This window comes from Panthera uncia, chromosome D4, assembly GCF_023721935.1.
Source record: "Panthera uncia isolate 11264 chromosome D4, Puncia_PCG_1.0, whole genome shotgun sequence".
NCBI lineage: Eukaryota > Metazoa > Chordata > Mammalia > Carnivora > Felidae > Panthera > Panthera uncia.
In genome coordinates, this window is record NC_064807.1 from 59,696,032 (window position 1) to 59,718,506 (window position 22,475).

A 22,475-nucleotide genomic window follows, 5' to 3' on the forward strand; every position below is an offset into this window, starting at 1 on the left:
CTGGTCTCAGGTCCCGCCAGGAATCATTGCTCTGAATCTTTGCTCAGCCTAGCTCTTCTTTTCCTGCTCTCCTCTGAAGCCTCCATCCCAGGGGGCCTCCACTGGCCCCTCCTCCCTTTCCTGAGCCCCAGTCTGCACTCCCTCTTCCAGCCCCATAGAGACTGTTTACAAGTTCCTTACTCGCTTTAAGTCCCTACCTCATCCCTCCATGTCCTTGTCAGACAGACTCACCTCCTGCTCCAAGAAGATAGGGTGTTTGAGGGGAAGGGAGGATGAGGAGGGGAAGGGAGGTGAGGGTGGGGTTCTGCTTAGGGTCCTTTCCTCTATGGTGGGGCTCAGCTGTCCTGGGGCTGCTTTTTAGTTGTAGAGGCTCCCTGAGGCCCCTTTGGGGGCCCTGAGTCTGTGCCCCTCTGGGGTCTTGTTCCTTTCCCCTGTCTCAACCCTCTCTCTGTCCTGGATTCTTCCCTCACTTTGCAATAGTCCCCAGTGACCCGGTCCTAGTCCTGGAGTAGCCTGCTCTCTTGAGCGCCCTGTAGCCAGCAGCCCCCCTCTCTCCTCTCCTTGGCTGTCGAGCCATCTACCCCTCATTGCATAGTCTCACCTCCCATCCACTCTCACTTGCCCCACAGAAACGTTCTTTCCTAAGTTGAAAACGACCTCCTTGTTCCTAAATTCAGAAGACATATTTTAGAGTTTAAAAAAAAATATGACCTTTCTGTAGAATTTTCTAGTTGATCACTGCCTACCCCCACCACCCCCCCCCTTCCTGAAACTCACTCTTTCCTGGCTTCCATGAAACCTCTCTTGCCTTTACAAGCATCTCTTCCTGCCTGTCCCCTCAGGCCCCTTCTCTCCCCATCAGGCATCCTCCTGGGAGCACCGTCCTTGATGGTGGCTTCCATTACCAACCAAATGATGGTGATGATGACCATGAGAAGGAGGAGGAGGAGGACTCCTGAATTGTATGGAATCCAGATCTGACTCCTGAGCCTCAGGCTCATAGCCAACCACCCTGGAGACATCTTACTTGGGAGTTTTACAGGCATCTCATGCTCCCTGTGTTCAAAACAAGCTCATTGTCTTCCCCTTGCCTGCTTCTCCCTGGGGCCTCCCGACTCCACTCGTTGACAGGGTGACAGGGTGACAGGGTCACCGTGCACTTGAGGGTCGTCCATGCCTCCATCTCTCATGTTCAATCAGCCAGTTAATCGTCAAGGCCTATACATTCAGTCTCCAAGGGGCCTCTGTGTTCCTACTGCCATTTCTTTAGCTGTGACAAATTCCAGTCTTGTCCCCCTACAGCCACAGTGATCTTCCTAAACCCATAGTGTATCAAGCCACTCCCCTCAGTGGCTCAGCACCACCCTCGGGTCACTGGGCAAGCTCTTTAGAACATCCTACAAGCCAGACTCCTCAAGACCACCAGATGGCGTTCCACATTGGAGAAATTCATGGACTAAGGCAAGAGTTCTCACTGTGGGCTCCTTTTTCTCATTTCTAAAAATCAAACATCCTTTCAACAATGTCAGTTCTTAGGACTTTGATAGCTACCTCCTGATTTAGGTCTTGAAACACCTCCATGAGGTAGGTGCTATTTTTCCCATTTTATGGATGAGAATAATCGAGTCTCACAGAGTCCGAGGTCACAAAATAATCAATTTGAACACCCGTCTGTTATTTCCTATGTTCTTTCCGTGACCCAAGAGGAGGGGGCTTCCAGGGACTCAGAGACCACTCTGACCATGCCATAGATCTAAGAGACCTTCTCACATTGCAAACACCTTTTCCCGTGTGCCACTGTACCTGGGACCTGAGCCCCCACCCTGAATTTTGGGTCACAGAGAACCTGCTCCCACACCTAGTCTCAGATGGGATAGGGATGACAGATGAGCAGAGGATCAATAGCCATCTGTCCAGGCTCCACTGACAAGCTAATCTTTTCAGTAAACATTTCATTAGCCCCTGCCAGGCTGCTCACACCTGCTGACAGGAGAGGCAGAATGGGGTGGGGGCGGGGGTCGGGGCCCTCTGCTTTATAATAGGCACAGATGTCAGCCTGGGTCTCCTGGCCCCTGAGATCCAGCTAAGCTCAGCTAGAATGCTGGTGCCGTGCACTGGCGGAATCCAAATCATCCCCCAGATTTTTGTAAATTCCCGGGGACTCATGTTCTTTTTGCTTCCTCTGGCTTTCGGGACTTACCATCTAAAAGAGACCTGCTCCCACTCTGCTGTGAAGCTCTTACAACTTCCGTTTTCCCTTCATAGTACTCTTACTGCTGCTGCTGCTTATTGCGGCTACTGATATTGTCAGTTAACACTGACAGTGGCAAGCACCCGCCATGTGCTGGACTCTCTGCTGACCTATATGCATTACCTTTGGTAAACCCCACAACGATCCTATGAGGGAGGTGCTGTTGTATTTCCCCATTTGGCATGTAAGCAAAGAGTCTCAGAGATTTCATGGAGGAGTAGGGGGTAGATTCTGGGTTTGTCTACCTCTAAAGCCCAAGCTCTTACCCCCTGTATTGTATTTGGAGTTTGTGGAATTATTTGACTAACCTCTGGCTCCCCCACCAGACTGGGAGGTCTGCAGAGGTAGGAAGCACGTCTGATTGCTTCACCACTATGTCCCCAGGGCAATGATTTTTTTTTATAAAAAATAATGCGAGGTATCGTACATGAGTTTGTTTAGGCTTTATTGCTCTGAAGCCAATGGAGGTAAGAAGCTGGTTTTTATTTGTTTTTCTTTCGTGGAGGGAAGCAGTGTTTGTTCTTGCCACGCAGATGCATTCTCCTCAACTGTTTCAGTCTGGGTGACCTCTCATTTAGCCTGCCTCCTCTGTTTCTTCAAACCAAACAGTGTCCATAAAGTGTCCTTTGGCTAGCCGATAACCCCTGCTTTCCCACCGCTCTAAATACGCTCCTCCAGTCTTGCATGTCGGGCTGTCTCGAGTTTTCAGAATTGTGTTTGGTGGCTTTCTCCCCGCTTCCTCATGTTTCTCCTGTTCAGCCTCCTGCTTTATGTCCCTGCTCTGCGCTGCCCGTACCTACAAGGTTGCTTCTGGAATCTTAAATGTCTCCATGCTTAATAAAAACTTGGTGCTTTGGGTGATTTCCAGGAAAAGAAAAGGAAAATATGGACCTGCCCTGAGATGACTTTATGGGGACTGGGGTGCATCTGTCTACGGGGAGCAGCCCAGTTGCTTGTTGGCAATTGGGAATACAAGCTCACTGGCACCGGATCTTTCAGGTTTGCATATGGCTGAGAAAGGACCCAGCCACACTGTCAGCGTCTGACTCTAAAACCCTTGGTCTCGAGCATTGTATTACAAGGTCCTCACTGGCTGTGCTCTTGGAAGAAAAATAGGAAACACCGATAAGCTACAAGAAACAATTAAAATCACGTATCATGTTTCCACCTAGAGAAAATCACCATCGAACATGGGACATGGTGGTTAAAAGCATTCTGATTTTTTTCTATACATATACGTACAGAAAAAGTATTATCACACCAGGCATTGATTTTGAAACCAGATATCCTCATTTGGCACCATAGGATGAATGTATTTCCATGTCAGTAAACACAGATTTATTTAATTTTTAGTGGCTTTATGGTATTCTAGCATATGCACGAAGTATGATTTATTTAACTAGTCTTCTACTGACGTGGACTGTTTTTAGTATTTTAGTATTTTAGTATTATATATATATATATATCCCTGTGGACTCCCCTGAGTTTCTCCGCTAAGGCAAGGAGGCTTCTTTACAGTGACACTTCTGATGTTCGGACCGATAATTCTTGTTCTGGGCGCTGACCTGTGCCTTGTAGAATGCTTAAAGCATCCTCGGCCTCTACTCACTAGATGCCACTAGCAGACTGCTCCCCACCCCCCCCCCCCCCCCGCCGATATCCTGACGATCAATATCTGTTGATCGCCAAGTGTCCCCTGGGTGGCAAAATTGCCCCTGCTTGAGGACCACTGCCTCCAGGATAAAGTTGTTAAGTGACAAGGTTAAAGGATACGCATATTTGAAGACTTCTGTTACCTGTTGCCAAATTGCCTTCCAAAAGGTACAGGATCTATTCCCACCAACAGTGGAGGGCGGTGCCCCATTCATCCCCCTTGTGAATATGTGCCTTAACATAAAAAACCACTTTACTGATCTCAAAAGAAAACGTTCGTTCCGTGTTTGTTTGATTTTTTTTTTCGTGTGTTTATTTCTAGGGTGAGGTTGGACCTTTAAAAAAACACGTTGATTGTGTTGACTGGCTGTTGTTTCTTGGCAAACTATCTTTCCTTATAACTATTTTTTTCTTTTGGAGCATTCCTTTTTTTTTTTTTTTTCATTTCATCTTTTAACATATTAAATAAAATGTGCACGTCTATCCCGGTTTGCTGTCTGTCTTTCTGTGTCGATATCTGTGGTTGTGTTTGTGGTAAAACCCTTCCGGATCTGGCAGTAGAGTCCAGGGAAGCATCCTTCCCGGTTCCCTTCCAGGGGCTGGAACTGTGGCTCTGCTGGGGAGCCTCCAGGGCCCCAGCTTTGCCTGGTAGAGGATCCTATTCAGGTCATGCTCTTTTATACCAAGATCTACTGAATGTTCCTTTTGTGTTTGAGGGAAAAGTTCTTGCTCTGGACACCAGCGTGTCAGGGGACAGCGTTGATCTGGGGGGACTGACCGGGGGCTTGACCATAATTAGTTCAGGTTAATTATTGCCGATCTGTAGATTCACAGCACAGGGACCTCTCTTCCCTTAAGCCGGGGCCTCTGGAGGTTTCTTTTATGAGCTCTGAACCCTGAGGGAAGACTTAAAGTAATGAATTTTCCTGTAATCAGATTTGAGGGTTTGTTCCTTGAGACATCCAGTCAATTGGAGAATTGAGCCCTGACTGGTTTATTTGGCCAAAGGATGCCGAAAACAAAACCCAGGACATCTGATACGCAATCCAGGGAGTAGGTTGGAAAAAATGACTTGATATATTAGATGCCTACCTCTTGTGTTTCATGACGTTGTAGGGGGAACAGTTTTATTTACAAGGAGAAGCCATAATCTGGACCCAGGGTAGGAAAGAGCGGGGTGGCTTTTGTGTTGACTATCAGGGATGAGAGTCTGATTATCCTTGAGTAAAACCTTGTGAGACTCACTTTCACCTTTTTCCCTTATGGCAGGGACACAGTTTATGCATGTTTATAAATATTTAATGTGTTCGGTATTTATTCAGCATTCACTCATTTGTCCGTTCCTTTATTCAATCACCCAGAGGCACTGGGGATGTAGGATCCACGACGCAAAGCTCCTGCACATCTCAAGGTGCTGACAGGTTGCCTGTATGTTGGGAGAAAATAATAGACCGTGTGTGGGTTTGGTATGTACATCGGGGTTGCAATGTGAAAATCTAAGAGGCCTTGTGGCAAAGTTAGTGAGGCTGGTTCCAGGGATCAATAAGAGGATGAGAACAAGGCTGGAGTGAAGGTGACAGGTGACACGTGCACCGGTGGGCCACCAGGCATTCACTGGATGTGAGTCCCTTCTCGCAGGAGTCTCCCATGTGAGTCTCTCAGAAAATGCAACAGCCTCACTAGGCCTGATCCTGGAAAACAGCCCCTTCCAAATGGATGTCCCAGTCAAGGGACGGACGGGAAAAGCTCAAAGACTTTCGTGTTGCTCTGGAGGCCACATGGCCAGAAGCAAAGGGGAACTCCCGGGGATCTCCCTTTTCCTTTTGGCAGAGGCACCTACACAGCAAAACACAGCCTTGCTCCGGGGGGAGAGGGGGGAAGCCGGTGAGGGGGGGGTGTAGAGGGAAGCAGGGGAGGGCCTCTTATAAAGCTGAGCAGCCCAGACCAGCAGATCTGGTGCCTCCTGGCCCTGGGAGGCAGCCAAGTGAGACAGAGGACATAGGCTGCGGAGGGGACCCTTCTGCTGTCTCATCCATTCCTGGAGTGAAGCATGTGTATCTTGACTCTTGATTATGCACGGGGCACCTGGGTGACTCGGTCGGTTAAGTGCCCGACTTGGGCTCGGGTCATGATCTCGTGGTTCGAGAGTTCGAGCCCAGTGTCTGGCTCCACGCTGACCGTTCAGAGCCTGGAGCCTGCTTCGGATTCTGTGTCTCTCTCTCTCTCTCCTGTTCCCCATGATGTGAACAATGATGTGAAGCTCTCAAAAATGTCATTCTAAGTGGATTCCATTCTGCGCTTAATTCCCATAAAGGAGAAAAGAGAGAGGTAGCCAAAGACACAGGCATGGCCGCACTGGAAACTGCTGGATCCAAGCAACATAACTGCTTTGTGCCAAAGATGGGACGAGAACACACACACACACACACACACACAGCAAGGACACGTAGGGATAGGGTCAGGATAGTAGCCCAGCATGACTAAGATGTGTGGAAAATGACAGAAAGGTTTTGATGGTTCTACTCTCTGTGAATTCAAAGTTGCATTTAACTGCATTTTCAAGGACCTGAAAAACAATGGTTTAAACCAAACAGGGCTGCATTTTTTTTTCTCTCTTAGCACAGGGTCGCTCTGGGGGCTTCACCATATGCCATCAAAATCTGCTTGCTACTCTACCATCCTTACTTAGTGAGGGGCTTCCATTTGCAAGTTTACCTCATGGCCCAAGAGGGCTGCCAGCGCTCCTACTATATTGGTGTTCCAGGCAGGAAGAAGAAGGAAGTGAGGGAGAGCAAAAAGGGTGCCTTCTGAATGTGCAAGTTCCTTTTAAAGTAATTCCCCAGAAATCTCCCCAGTGACTTCTGCATACATCTGACTGACCACCTCATTTGCAAAGGAGGATGAGAAATGTGGTTTTAAAGCGAGACACATGGCCGCATTCAACACTCTGGAGATTCTGATTACTAAGAGAGCGAAGAGAATGGGCCATGGGGAGGCAACTAGCAGTTTTGGACACAAGCTCAAGGAAGACAGTGAACAAAGAAGGGAAAGTTCCCTCCCTCCCCTTCTTAGTCTGGAGTACGTGGTGCACTATTAACAGGCAATAAAAGCCTCTAGCAAATTTTCTTCCACTCTCTCTTTAAACGTTAAAGGGAAGTTCAGACCCAGGGAAGTGTGACAGAGCAGCATTTAAAATGATTTCAAGTTCCAGCTCCCCGGATAAGTTTCAGTGCAGGGTGCTGAAAAGGACTCAGAAATCCAGAGAATGTGATGAGGGAGGGACTTGAACAGGAATCCCATTTTCTGAAGTGCGTTCCACAAGACGTCACTCTGTGTTACACGAAGAAATGGCTCCTTGGCCAAAAGGCTGGGAAACTCTGGACTAAAACAAGTTAAGTGCTGTTTATTTAAATAAAAAAAAAAAATTGGAGTCATAAACATGCTCACATACCTTATGATTTTTTGTTTTCCTTTCTAAAAGGGAGCATTTCCAAGCTTATTTGATCATGGAAATCACTTCTTGCAGAGCATGCCGTGGGACGAGGGTTCTAGAGTAAACATTTGGGACACAGCGATGTGGTCAGAGGCTGCCTCCTTACCTGCCAGGCTCTAGCTTTCTCAGAGCACTGCCTGCATCAAAATCATCCTAGCCTCACTGCGGGCCTACTAAATGTAATGTTGGGTCCATGGCCTGAAAATCTGCATTTTCCCAAGCTCTCTTGGTAATTCTCAAAACTCACTGGCGTTTGAGGTCCGCTAGACGACAGAGCCGAGCCTCCACTTTACAAATACTATGACTTGATGAATTCACCTCCAGGTGAGCTCCTGCTGGCCCCCTCAAAACTCATTTCGCTCATCGCCATTTGGTACCCGGATAATTTCCTAGGCGCTGTGCACGGCAGCCTGCATTTATCTTTATTGCCGTTCTCTTTATTGATTTAGGTCCACCTCTGCAATTCGTCAAGCTTGGATTGTATTTTAATCTTGTCCTCCCGAGTAGCTAAGATCCCTTCCAGCTTTGTATCATGCCGACATCTGATTAGCTGGGTCTCGATTCCATCCTTCAAGTCATTAATGAAAATATTAAATGGTGCTGGGTTAACACAACGGTCTTCAGGCCTCTCTGCAGATGTATGGCTCCTATAACTGCCACTGGTCTCTTCTCGGTGCCGTGATAGGTTGGACATCGCAGCCAGCGTTTCGGTTGAAGGTTTTTGCCTCCTTTACAAGTCCACACGTACAGGGTAAATCTAGGTAGAGGAAAATAGAACTACCTAATGAATCAATTCAATAAACATTAGAGCAACAAAACGTCTTCAAGGCATGCTATGATTTTCCTCTCACTCCAATGGCGTGTGGGCCACAGGGTGAAGAAGCTTATCCCAAGTGCGTGCGTTAGAAAGATCAATTTTTCTGTAAAAGGCAGCTCAGCTCCATCTTTGAGCCACACCATTCTGGGCTGAGCCAGGCTCACAACAATCAGCTTGTACGTAGTAATGCGGTGAGAGCTCGCTTTTCTGAACCTTTCCTGAGTGCTAGCTACTGTTCTTACCTCTTTAGAGGCGTTCACTCTTGGGATGCTTAGAACTCTCCCATGACGTGAGCGCTGGCTGCTTCAGCGCCCTCTTCTGGACGGGCTGTCAGAGGCACAGAGAAATTGGATAGCCTGCGCGAGGTGCCAGCGCTGAAAAAAGTCAGAGCAGACACTCAAACTCAGGCAACCTGCCTGGTTCCCTCACTGGACTCTGGACCACCACCCTGTGTGGCTACAGCTGTGACGGAGTGAGCAATTTGGTCGGAAAGGCCTATCCAGGGCTCAGAACCCAGAAATTACCAGCAAGACTGTGCGTGGTGTTAACGGGTTTTTATCAGTTGTCTTACTGAATGTTTGGGAGCTGTCAATCGGGATTAGCTGCACCTGTTGTACAGATGACAAGATAGAGGCACCGATATTCCCCCTCCCCCCCGAATCCACCCCAGCTCCTGCTGACTCCGTCCCCAGGCTGGCCTGGAGGACACCTGCCAAACAGCCGGGGCCCTGAGGACTCCCCAGGGCAGCGGGGGTGGAGAGACTAGCACCACAGGTCACGTGTTCAGTCCTCCCCACCCTCCCCACTACCCAGAAATTCCTTCTGTGGCCTCCTCCGCAAACCTGCAGCAAAGTGGGGCTGGGCTGAAATTTTCTCCCGTTGAACAAACACGCTCACTCACTCCAGGCTGGGCCTGGCCTCATTCCAGCAGCTGAACGAGACCAGCCCCTGCCTTCGGAGATTTGAAAGTGGAGCAGACATCAGCCAACAGTCCCCACTCACCCTGACCCCGGGGCGGAGGAGGAAGCGGAGGTGTCACCCAGCTGTCACCTGCTCTGGGAGAGCCGGCGGGAGCCAGCCAGGCTTCCTGCAGGGGGCGAGAGCTGGGCCTTGAGGTCGGGTTTCAGCGGCAGCCGAGGGGCAGGCGGGTGGCTTCTGGGGGCTTCTGGGGGCTTCTGAGGGCGACCGACGCCTGGCGAGCAGCGAGCACCCACAGGCAAGTGCCTGCCTGGCAACAGGCAAGCCCCATCCTCACCTCAGTCCTCAGACTCAGCCCGTCAACCAGGCCCCGGCAGCTCCCTCCTGAGCTGACGCCCATCTCCTCCATCAGTAGAGCCACGGCAGCCAAGGACAGGGCCCCCGGGATAAAAAGCTGTCCCCAGACGGACACTTTGCCGTGGCGGGTGGAGGAGACCTGGAGACACGCGTCTTTGTTCTCTCAGTTGGCTATGAAGCACTTCGTCCTTTGGCCACCAGAGGGCGACAGTCGCCCACACATCGGCTATTGCTGCATCCTGGGGCATCCGCCTGGGACATCTGGGAGGCTGTGGAAGAGGACTTTGTCACTGAAATTTCGTGGGGACTTCTCTCCCCCCCCCCCCATCTTTTAAACGTCTTCAAAGCGGCGTATTCCAATCCCAGGGAGCAGCCTAGTTTAGGATAGCACCTTAGGTACCAGGATACCAGATCCGGGGAGTCTAGACGACTGGTTCAGACTCGGGCTCTGACCCTCCCCAGCCTGAACTGTCTCCTCTGTAAAATGGGATGGTTTCCATGACAGGAGGGAAGTGAAGGGGCTCTGAAGGACACGATGCATGACGAAGAAGTTTTGATCAAAGCTGTTTCTCCTCCTGGTGTCAGTGGCAGTATCCTGCTGGTCACGGAGAAGGATGGGGAGGCCAAGGAGCCCGCCCACCATGACCTCGGGTGTCCCGGAAGGTGACTGTGTCCCTACTTCCGAGGGCAGGAGGGAGGCAGGGAAGCTGGGACAGGGTAGGTGGTAGTTCACAGGGTGACGGCTCTGGCCCTGGTTCTGACACCGCCTCACAGTGTGACCTCACGTGTGACCATCTGTGCCTCTGGACCTCCCAGCGCCCTCCCAGCTCTGCCATTGCAGTATCTCCCAGCCTGCGGTCCTCTGAGCTGTTTTGAGAGAGAAAGATCACTGCTGTGGGAGTTGGAGGGAGGGGATGAAGAATAGCCCCCATGCACCTGGAGATGGGAGTTTCCCTCTTCCTTTGAGCCTCGATTTTCTTATCTGTGGAATGGGCAGGTTAGACTAGGTGATCTCTAACCATTGTCTCTTCACCCTGTCTCAGTAAATGCACACAGAGTTCATATTGGTGCTAAAATTTCCTGATTCTGATTCCATTAAACAAACAAACGTGCCTCTGCCCAACCTGGCCAGGTCTCCAGGGACAGACACTCTGGGGCACATACAAGTGTCAGTTCTGGATCCTGAGCTCCCCGCCCTTCTTTCTCCTTGCCAAAGCTCTCTCCCCTCTGGGTCTCCAGTGTGCTGTCTACGACGGGTCATTTTGTCTTCAGGGGCTTCTTCTGTCTCCATCCACAGCCCTCCATCCTCCCAAGTGAGGGAGCTGTCCACAGCTTTGTCCTTTCTAGTCCCTGTCCCCAGTGCATGACCCACCCACAGCCAACACCACGGGCACAGGAGCTATTCCATAAACAGGAGCTGGATGAATATTTAAAGGGAAGTAGTAAGTACTATATTAACAACTTACATGGATGTTGTAATGATCCACAGTGAAATATTCCCTCACCTCTTTGCGAAATTATCATTCCAAACCACGGAATACATTAGGTTTTATGATCTACTCGCTTCCTTGGGGAAATATAAATCTTGAAACATCATCTTCATAGGACAGGGCAAAGAGTCCCCTGGGACACAAGATGTTTAAGAACGTTAACTGAGAATCAGAAATAGTTTGCGATTAATATCGGGGTTTTGTTTATGGGCACAAATAAATCCCTGGTGTAGGGCTGACCTGTAAAAATCTGTCCAAGATGAAAACTCTGATTGCAGATGATGGAAATGGGGAAACGATCTGAATTTAAAGAGGTGATTTGGGGTGCAGGGTTGCAGTGTTTAGGAGCTAATATTTTCTGACCGTAAATTTGTATGCTGTTCAAACATTCCTAGCCACCCACTAAAATAAATATGATAGAGACTAAGAATTTATATCAACGGTCTACAGCCATCCAAGTTTTGTAAGTAGGTCATGTGAAACAGGGAGGTTCTTGTTCCTAGGGTCATTGAAAGATCCCCCCTCAGCCCTGTTGCACCATCACTCAGGTGAGGCCCCCGCTGTGAGATGCTCAAGGTTGGGGTGTTGGAGAGAAAGCTGTGTCAGCGTCTGGGGCCTCGGGTGACTGGAAGTAGGGGGTCCTCCTGGGAAGAGAATTGATTTGGGGGTGAGGAGACCCACGTGTGCCCTCTCACTCAGTAGCTCTCTGGGAGGTTAGGCAGGCCTCTTCTTTGTTTACAATCCATCACGGACTCCTCATAGCTTCTCGAACAAAGTCGAACCCTCAGAAGCTCTAGCCTGGGTCATAAAATCCTCTGTGACTTGACTCTGCTCCTTTCTCCAGGATCATTTCCCATCACACCAGGCTTTCGGGACTCAGTACGTACTCTCCACTTCTTGGTCCCTTAACCTGCAGCTTCTTCCCAGAATATCCTTCCTCTTTGAGCCATTTGGTACACAAATTGCTATTTTTTAAAAACAGCACGACGGTCTTCTTGTCTCTCAAGCCTTCTCAATGGCTCCTGGGGAGAGGTGGTTTCTCCTTCCTTTGAGTTTCTGGTAAACCCTGAACATCGCGCTCTCCCTCTGTCTTGCGGACCTCCCTGTACACAGAATGACAGAACCTACATCCCTGCCTTACTGGTCTTGGACTTGGCCAAGGGGCTTGATTAAACCAGTGTGATGTGAACAGAAGAGCCAAGGCCTTAAGAGGCCATGTGTTTTCGTGTTCTCTAGTGCTTCTTTGATTTTCCGTGGGAAGAATGTGTCTCTGACAGCTGTTCTCCCAAGGAGAATATGGAGTCACCTGGAGCCAATCTGAATCCAGCCCTTGTCTGGAGCCAAGCCCAGCTGCCCTCAGCCTGGAGCAGAGCTGCCTTCACCAAAGCACAGACACGTGAGTGAAAAAAATAGATGAGTTTTGAAGTGGTTTGTTATGCAGCAATACTGTGTCAACAGCCGACTGATGCACCATTTCACCTTGGGGCCGGAGCTCAGAGAGGAAGTGCATGTAGAGGAAACCATCTGCTAATTTCGGAGGAGTTAAAAAATATTGGGGCTGGTGCTCTAAGCCTCTCAGAGGAGTCCACCTTCGGTGCGATGCCATGTCTGATAGTGGTGCGTGGGGAGGCAGCACCTTCCAGAAATGGGCAGAGGTAGTGCCCTGGCTTCATATTCGATGCTGGGACAGAGATCTAGGAATTCCCACATGTCCGGTAGGGGGTGACGAATGTCTGGGGGGAGCTCTCTGGTTTATATAGATGAGAGATTAGCACAGGGGCACCACAAAGCACAGGCCCTTGGGATCTCAGGTTGCACAAGGTCTCCAGTTATCAGCCTGACATGCCCAGATCAGACAAGGACCAGCCACTGGGGGTCCCCAGGGAAGACCCCAGCACAGGCTGCCCTTATAGTATGAACACATAGCAGTAGAGAATAGATACATGTTGTTTTAAGCCACGGCAGCAACAGAAAACGACTGCAAGCTGGAAGCCTGTTGCTACTCTCCAGCAGCAGGGGATTGTCTGATATAATCTTGTTTTTGTAAAGAAAAAAATGACAGAGATTTATGGGAGGGAGTATAGAGCTGTGGTCACAAGTTCGGCCTTTGGACGTAAACAGATCTGGAGGTCTTCCTCTGGTTCCACGCTTCCCAGCTGTGTGATCCTGGGCAAGTGACTTACCCTCTCCCAGCCTCAATTCCTGCATCGGTAAATCTTATATTGTTGTTGTGGGAACTGAAATGTGCCTGCTATACAGTGAGCACCCACTAAACAGAAATATCTATTATTATTATTATATTATACAAAAGGACCTACAGCAATGTGACAGTCATCTTGGGGTGAGGATGACTTTATTTTTGTCCTCGTTTTCTGATTTTTCTATCATGGACAAAATTTCCTTTGGAATACGAGAAAAAACAATACCAGGTGAATTGAAACAACGAAAGAATCTGAAAATGTTTAGAGCTTTTTATATGTCTGATTTGTTCTCAAACAATGAGCTAGATGGAGTTTGTTGCCTCTTGGGTAATGTTCCCATTTACTTTAATTTTTACAAGCTAGTTGCAAATAAATGCTTTCCAATGCCAGTTCTTTTAAACCATTTTTTAAAAAAGCACAACAGACTGCTTTTGCCCACGTGGTTTTTTCCCAAGACCTTGCGGGGGAAGGGACCCTAGCAGGGCACGCGGCCCTGGGAGAAGTGTGTGGGGTGCAGGAAGCCGGGTCTTCTGAGGATGCAGGGTTGGATGGGAGCATCTTGGGACAGGGGGCAAGCGGGCTGTTGCTTGATACTGGACTCCAGGAGGAAAAAAAAAATCAATGTTCAATTGTGGTTTTAAGGAGATTATGTTTACTTAAGAAAGTCATTAGTTGTGGGTATTTCTTTGCAAATGGCTTGAAACCGCATCTTTGCTTAGCTATGCAAATGTTAGCAGGTAAAACGAATTTTATTTCTAATTTTAATTCACCAAACATATCGAGTGTCCACCATATGCCGGGTAGACTGGAGAGTGGATTTGGGCGAGTGGATGAGGAAAAATGGATAAATCAAGGGCTCCAATTTCCATGAGCTTTATTACCTACTTTAACATTTCCCCATATTTGCTTTATTTTGCAATTTCTTTTAAAATTATTTTGCAAAGCCATTTGAAAGTAATTTCCAGACAACGTGACTCTTTACCCCCCACGGATTTCAGCATAAACCTCTTAAAGATAAGAACATAGTCCTGTATCACCATATGCTATTATTACTAAGAAAAATCATTACAAATTCTGTAATATCTAAGTCTATATTCAAACGACTCTCTCGTACTCTCTCTTTTCAGCTGTTTTGTTGTCATCGACACCGATGCTGTGTTTTGAATTGGCTGGAGTAAAAATGACCTTTGCTCCGTGTAGCCAATGGCACTGTGTTCATCCCCTAGCACCCGCTTGCACAGCAGAGTCCTGTTGGAAAGAAAGTCATGGGCTCAGCAGGGCTGCCTTGCACCTTCCCCTTGTGTGACAACAAATATCATGTCTCATAAGAGAAACTGGTCCCTTTTGACTCCCCTTTCCAACGCTACCCAGGAAGAGCTTACGCTCTCATCCCAGAGCAAAGGCTCAGATACACACCTTGCCTGATGTCACCACCTAGAAAGTGGCAGAGCAGAGAGACTCTGAACTGAGTTGTGTAATTACAAAGCTAGAGCTCTAGGGGCTCCCGGGTGGTTCGGTTGGTTGAGCGTCCCCCCGGCTCAGGTCTTGATCTCACAGTTCATGGGTTGGAGCCCCGCATGGGGCCCTGTGCTGGCAGCTCAGAGCCTGGAGCCTGCTTCGGATTCTGTGTCTCCCTCTCTCTCTGCCCCTACCCTGCCTCAAAAATAAATGAATATTAAAAATTTGTTTAAAAAGAAAACAAAGATGGAGCTCTGCTCGTCCCCCCCATCCCCCCTGCCTCCCCTTCTCCCACGTGCAGGAACCACTGGAGTGAATAACTCTGACACCTAAGTAGGAAGCGGACCCAGCTCAGTGGAGGCGATTACTGTCCAATGGTGATTCCCCTCACAGTATGCCACAGAAACCATGGCAAGAGCTTCAAGGAAACAAGAGCATTGCCTTCTCCAGAATGACTCCCCTGACAACCTGTTGACTTAGCTCAGGCTGCCATAACAAGATGCTGAAGACCGGGGAGGCTCAGACAGCAGCTCTCTACCTTCTCACAGTTCTGGTGGCTACAAGGCCAAGGTCAAGGTGCCATCAATGTTGGTTTCTGTGAGGCCTTTCTTTCTGGCTTATAGACACCTGCCTCTTGCCGTGTCCTCACGTGCCCTTTCCTCTGTGCTCACTCAGAGACAGACGGAGCTTTCTTGTGTCTCTTATAAGGACACAGTCCTTATTGGATTAGGGCCCGACTGTTATCTCATTTAACCTCAGTTTCTTCCTTCAAGGCCCTGTCTCCAAATATAGTTATAGCTTAGGGCTTCGGCATGTGGATTTTGGGAAACACAATGCAATCCATCATGCCCCTTCATTGTTTTTACTGAAAAGCAAATATTTTGGTTGCATCTAAGTTGGGTTTAGCACAGTGTAGATGGTGGTCTGCCTAGCCTAGATGCTTCTTTTCAATCCTGACCATTCCCCCTGCTTAAGCGAGGTTCCCCTGGCTTTACCCATTGACCCAGCAAAAGGAAATGCCAACTGATCACATCCTGGAGAAAAACCCAGCTCAGCCCTCAGTTTCTTCCTATAGTCTTCTCCTCACACCCTCCCACTGTAGAAACTGAAAATGCCAAATATTCACTGCCCTGTCTCCTTTGCACCAAGCAGGACCATGACCAGGGCTTAGCCAAATCAGACTCGTGCCCGTGATTTGAAGTGTGGCCTGCTGAAGCGGAGGAGGGATCCTGCAGAAGCCCCTCCGGCAAGGCGTCGGGAGCAACGGCAGCCAGTTTCCCGAGGTGGCAGATCTGGCGGCTGCCTCAGTGGGGCAGCAGCAGTGGGGTCTCCATTGGGCCAGTGATGAACATGGTTTCCAACACTGTCCCAGCTGCGTGGCTTCTGAGGCCCTCTCGTATGTTCTGTGTGCTATTCAGCGTCCTACGGCAAAGTCCTTGTCGGTGTGAATTACTGAGTAGATTTCTGCCACTTGCAATGAAGAACTCTGGCTGCTACCTCACCACCTCTGAAGGCCGTGCAGGCACGATCCATTACTAAAAGGAATCGTCTTATCTATTAGCTAAGCACAATGGATGCTGCAAACTTCATTTTCTTTCCAAATATACTCTTTCTCTTGGAATAATTTTAAACACACAGAAAAATTGCAAAGGTGGTACAGAGTATTCTCATATACTTTACAACCAGTTTCCTCTATTATTTTTTTTTTTTTGGAGAGGGAGAGGATGGGGGAGGGGCAGAGGGGGAGGGAGAGAGAATCTTAAACAGGCTCCATACTCAATGAAGAACCCCACATGGGGCTCGATCTCATGACTGTGAGATTGTGACCTGAGCCGAAATCAAGAGTCGGACGCTCAACCAACTGAGCCACCCAGGCGCCCTAGTTTCCTCTATTATTAATATCTTACTTTAGTATGTTACAGTTGTCACAGTTAATAAACTGTTACTGATACATTATTGTTAACTAAAGTCCAAACATTATTTAGATTTCTTTGTTTTTACCTATTATACTCAATGTCCATTTTCTGTACCAGGACCCCATCCCGGATTTAGTTGTCATGTCTCCTTAGTCTCCTCTTGGCCATGACAGTTTCTCAGACTTCCCTCGTGTTTGATGATTAGTTCTGAGGAGTACTCATTGGACGTTTCATAGAATGTCTTTCTATTGGGACTTTTCCGATATTTTTCTCATGATTAGACTGGGGTTATGGGTTTGGGGGTAGGAAGACCACAGAGGTAAGTTGCCCTTCTCATCATATCATATCAAGGATACATCCCATCAACATGACTGATCACTGTTGATGTTGACCTTGGTCAGCTGGCCCAGGTTGTATTTGTTATATTTCCTGACTATCAAGTGACTTTTTTTTTTTTTTAGAGAGAGACAGCATGAGTGGGGAAAGAGGGGCACAGGGAGAGAGAGAGAGAGAGAGAGAGAATCTCAAGCAGGTTTCACACTCAGTGCAGAACCCAATGTGGGGCTTGATCCCATGAACGCATGAATGACATCATGATCTGAGCCAAAATCAAGAGCGGGACACTCAACCGACCGAGCCACACAGGCCCCTCTATCAAGTCACTTTTGTTCTTTCTTTCCATTGTGTAGTCTTTGGAAGGAAGGAGCCATGCATAGCTCCCCAACTAACAGAGGAAGTTATGATTCACTTCCTTGTGGGTGGGATAGCTTCTGCACAAAAATTTCTTTTCCTTCCTTCCTTCCTTCCTCCCTTCCTTCCTTCCATATGTAGGTATTTAGTACTTATTCAGATCAGTATGGGCTCATGGGTATTTATTTTATATTTTGGATTATAATCCAGCACTATTTTATTTATTTTGTTGCTTCCATATCCCATTAGCATACCCTCCATCAATATGGGCTTTAAAATTTGTTTTGTTAGCACTTTCTTCCTTTGGCATTGTAAGGTGTTCAAGGCTCATCTTGCCTATTTCCTGCACCATGCTGGGGTGGGCCGTTTCTCTAAGGAGTGTCAATTCCTTTCACTGGAGAATGGTATTTGAAACCACGGTTTGGGTGCTAGGTATGCTTGTAGCTACTGAATGGTTCTGGCCATTTCCTAAGCCTCTCAGCTGAGAAGACAAGATGTACATGGGTACACTAACCTGTGTGTATATGCACGCCTATATGTACTCTATGTGCGACTGTCTGTGTTTATATTAAGTTGCGTAGGAACTCATAGTCTTATCCCCAGCTCCCATCCATTGCGCACTCAGCACCTGCGAACCTCCCACGCCCACAATGAGAAACCTCTCCCCCATCTGCCATCCATTTACGTCAGTGTCCAATTCCAGTGTACCCACAAAGTAGGTTCAGAATTAACCCTCACCCCGATGGGAAACAACTTTGTCAACTACAGTAGAAGAGGTTTATGTGTCATTCCTTTTGCCTTTAGTTGTTTTTTTCAAAAATTTTTTTAACATTTATTTATTTTTGAGAGACAGAGAGACAGAGCACAAGTGGGGAGGGGCAGAGAGAGAAGGAGACAGAATCCAGGCTCCGAGCTGTCAGCACAGAGCCCGACGCGGGGCTCAAACCCACGAACTGTGAAATCATGACCTGAGCCGAAGTCCAGCGCTTAACCGACTGAGCCACCCAGGGGCCCCGCTTTTGCCTTTAATTTTGCAGACACCACTAACTAGCAAAGTTACCTCAGGCAGCACCTTCTGCTCCACCCCTTTCAGTAAGGCTGTTTGACTTTTGTGCAAAATCCCTTTTTTCTCCCGTTATGCAGATCTCAGCCCAGACGGAGTCAGCCTCAGACAGTCCCTAGGACCCCGTCTTTCTCCTGACCATCCTTCCTCTTTTCTATCCTCTGTCGTCTTCCTGAAACCTGCTAGCCCTTTCCCTGGGGTGGGCCGGGGAATATGAGCTCGGTCTCGAACCTGAAGGAGCAGAGGAGAGTTCTTCCCATCAAGGAGTGATGCTCCATAGACCTCCGGGGGATGAGGTCCAAGGTCCCAGATCCCCCAGAGGATAGAAACTAGAAAACAAGAACCATTTTCTCTTCTTAGTGTTCATGGTCTCTCGGAGAGTTACTTCCAATATATTGTTTCTCAAACTTAGCCACCATCCACAGACATGAGGATGGAAAGGAAGACAGGGGTGAATGGGAACAGGGAACAGTGTCCCGCCACGTGGAAGACTGTGTGGACTGGCTGCAGGGTTGGGTGAGAGTCACTCACGCCACAGATCCACAGGGTAAGGATTCTCCCCAATCAAATCGTTCATGGAAACAAAATTTCATTCGCTTTTAAACATTATGTTCTTCAATTTTCTCTGTTATGTCTAGTTAAAAAAAATCGCCAGTGTATTGGAATACTTTGAAAACTGACCCACTCCTGCCTGAAAGGTGATCTAACAACAGTCTGGTGCCTGTCATAATCTCTGCGGCTCTGGCCTGGGGGTCCCCAAGTTTGAAGTGGCGTCCCTCATTCTGTCCCCGGGGGTGCGGAGGGAGCCTGACAGCCCATCGTTTCTTGCCTTTGATAAGCACCTTCCTTATACGAATTGCACCTTCCCCTGAAGTAACTTTTCCAGCTTTACCCCTCACCCCACCCCTTCTGTCCCTGTTTAAAAGGAGGCTATTCAGACAGCTTGAGAACAATGATGCTCCGGGATGGTTTAATCGGGGAAAGGAAACCTGTAGAGGGTCTTATCTGGGGTGAGTGTCTCAAGCATCCAAGATTATCTCCCTGTCACCTTGTGACCCATCTTCTTCATGCCACCTTTTAATTTTGGTAGCAATTACGGTGTATCTGGATAATGCCCATTAGCATATTCATGGTCATCTCTTCACATTTATTGTCCACACGACTCATTAATCTTCATCTACTTTGTGTGTTTGACAGCTCAATCTATTTTGCAATCTCTGGGAAGCAGCCATAGCCCCCTGAAGCCTTTGTTTTCCTGTAAATAAACGGTGTTGGGACCAGAGGACAATGGTGCATCCCGTGGTGATTGACACCAGCCACGGCTACTAATCAGGATGGGACTTCATCGCCAGCTGAGTCGAGTGCATTATGGGGCCATTGTTCCAACGCTGCCAGGGCAAGAACACACACAGTCAGTCACCTTCGCAAGATGGGTTGATTGTTCTTCAAGATTAGACCGAGTTGCCTTATTATCCGTCCCAGACAACAAGGCATCTCACCCAAACAGACGCATGTGCAGGGATGGCCGGTGCGCTGGCCAGATTTGAATTGCTAATGTATAATCTGCCCGGCACAGATGTGCAATGAATATTTGGATGTTGTTTTGCCCGTCAGTCGAAGAGGCTGAATGGATGAGGTGATGAGTATTCAGTGATGGGTCCTGGACGTTGGCCAACAGCAGTTTGAGAACTTGTGCTGACGATAATCAGATTACCCTGCAAAGTACCTTTGCGGTACTTTAGCAGCAAATTCTGTTAGAGACTGGTTGGTGGAAAGTTCCCTTTCCTTTTTGGTGCAATGAGATGTTTTGTTGTGTGTTTCAGACTTGGAAAATGTATAGAAGTTGACTTTATCGTGCCCTCACCTACCAACACTTGAGGCTGTGAGTAATGCAGAGCTGACTGGTTGGGTTTGAATTCGCCATTTTCTAGCTTATTTGTTTAAGCTCATTTTGCCTGTTAAAATATGGCTGAAAAATTCTATCAACCATATAGAGCTGCTATGAGAATCCAATGAGTTGAAGTACATAGAATAAGTCCTAGAACAGCGCCTGGCTTAAGCATGTGCTCAACAAATGTTAACAATTACCACATTATTGGTCATTTGCTTTTTCTCAATGTTACTGTGGCCAAGTAGATTGGATACACTGAAAATAAAGTTAAACCATGTTCATTACGTCAGGATGTCTCCTGGCCTTCACTATGCTGCTTTATCTGGCACAACTCCAGGTGTATGGGACATTTCCCGTATTTATATGATCACAGAGTCCTTTTACCTGAAGCATCTCTTACAGCTTATTCCCCCAGAACATACTATAGGAAAAGCTGCCTAGAATATAACACATTTGCAAAGCTTTCAAAGAAAAACATGGGATTCAAGAGTGTATATATAATCAAGCTACTTATATGTGAAAGCAGTAGGAATTAATTATGCAAATGCATATATTCTCTCTGAAAAATATGTCATTCAAAGGTAGTATTCCACACGGAGGGAACACAAGGATGGCAGCTAAGAGCTTGTAGGAACGCAGTGAGACCAGTGGATTGCACTGAAATAAGTCTAAGCAATCATAGCGAATATCTTGTTAAATAGACATCAAAAGATTAAAATACCTTGAAAGAAATTATGTACATTAAAATAATGGGATAACAGCATATAACAATGCAGATCAAAAGAATGAAGAATGGGAAAGAGAAAGCAGGTGATTTAAAAAATTTTTTTTAAGTTTTATTATTTATTTTTGAGAGAGAGAGAGAGAGAGGGAGAGAGAGGGAGTGGGGGAGGGCCAGAGAGAGAGGGAGAGAGAGAGAATCCCAAGCAGGCCCTGTGCTGTCAGCACACAGCCTGATGAGAGGTTTGAACTCACACACTGTGAGATCATGACGCAAGCTGAAACTAAGAGTTGGACTCTTAACCGACTGAGCTACCCAGAAGCCCCAGAAAGCAGGTAATTTTTTTTAAGAAAAAAAAAAAAAAGAAGAAGGTAGAACAGATTATCATCTATCTATCATCTATCTATCTACCTACCTACCTACCTTCCTACCTATCTAAAGGTGTAATAAAAGCAATTCTGGTAATTGTTCATTAAACATTAAAGGCTGGGGCACCTAGATGGCTGAGTCACTTAAGTGTCTGACTTCGGCTCAGCTCATGATCTCACAGTCCATGATTTCAAGCCTCATGTCAGGCTCTGTGCTGACAGAGCGTGGAGCCTGCTTCAGATTTTGTCTCCCTCTCTCTGACCCTCCGCCATTCATACTCTCTCAAAAATAAGTAAACATTAAAAAAAATTTTTTTTAAAAATCAAAGGCCAATACTCTTAGATATGAAGGGGGAAAAAACCCCCTAAATCCAAGGTTTCTCCTCTTATTAAACCAAAAAATAAAATATTCTAAGTTAAAATATGGGTAAAATATGATTACTCAAATGTGATCAAGAAAATCAGGTTTGGGAATATTAATATCAAACAAGGCAGAATTCTAGTTAGAGAGTATTACATGTTAGCAATTTCATTTCTTTATTCCAGTCCCTTGCACAAGGTGGGTCCTAAACAGATAGTAGGTTTATTGTAAAAGTGGAAGCAATTGGCAAAATGTATGTGGGAAGGGATGGTTTGTTTGCCAGGGACATTGAGTGGACTATTTTAAAGGATCTCCATTTTAAGTACTGGAGAGGACACCTGCTTTGTCTGCCTGACTCACTGACCTCTGCCTCCTTCCTCTGCCCTGGGCTTCCTTCTCCTAGCTGTATGAGTCCTGCTGCTGTGGGATCCTGGATTCTGGATCCTGGCCACAGTCTGTGGGAGTCAACCTGCGCCTAGCAAACCGTAGAAACTTGCCCCTGACTTGCTGCATTAAGAGAAGGGTCTGTCTCCGTCCTTCACTGATGTTTCTCCAAACTCTGAAAAAGAGGACCTGATCCACCTGGACGATGCAAGAGGGAGTAAGAGGGAGGTCTCTGCTGCTATTGGTGACTGTGTTTCCTGCCACGAGGAAGAAACTGGTCTACAGTGAATGACAACGAAGTCTGCTACACAGAAATGGTATTCTGGTGGCATCTGAATTTCTAGTTTTATTTGATCCTCAAGCCAGACACACCCCTGCACTTCTCCTGGTTCCGGTGTGCAACTTTTCCTTGTGATAACATGATCCATCCCTGCAGATTCCCC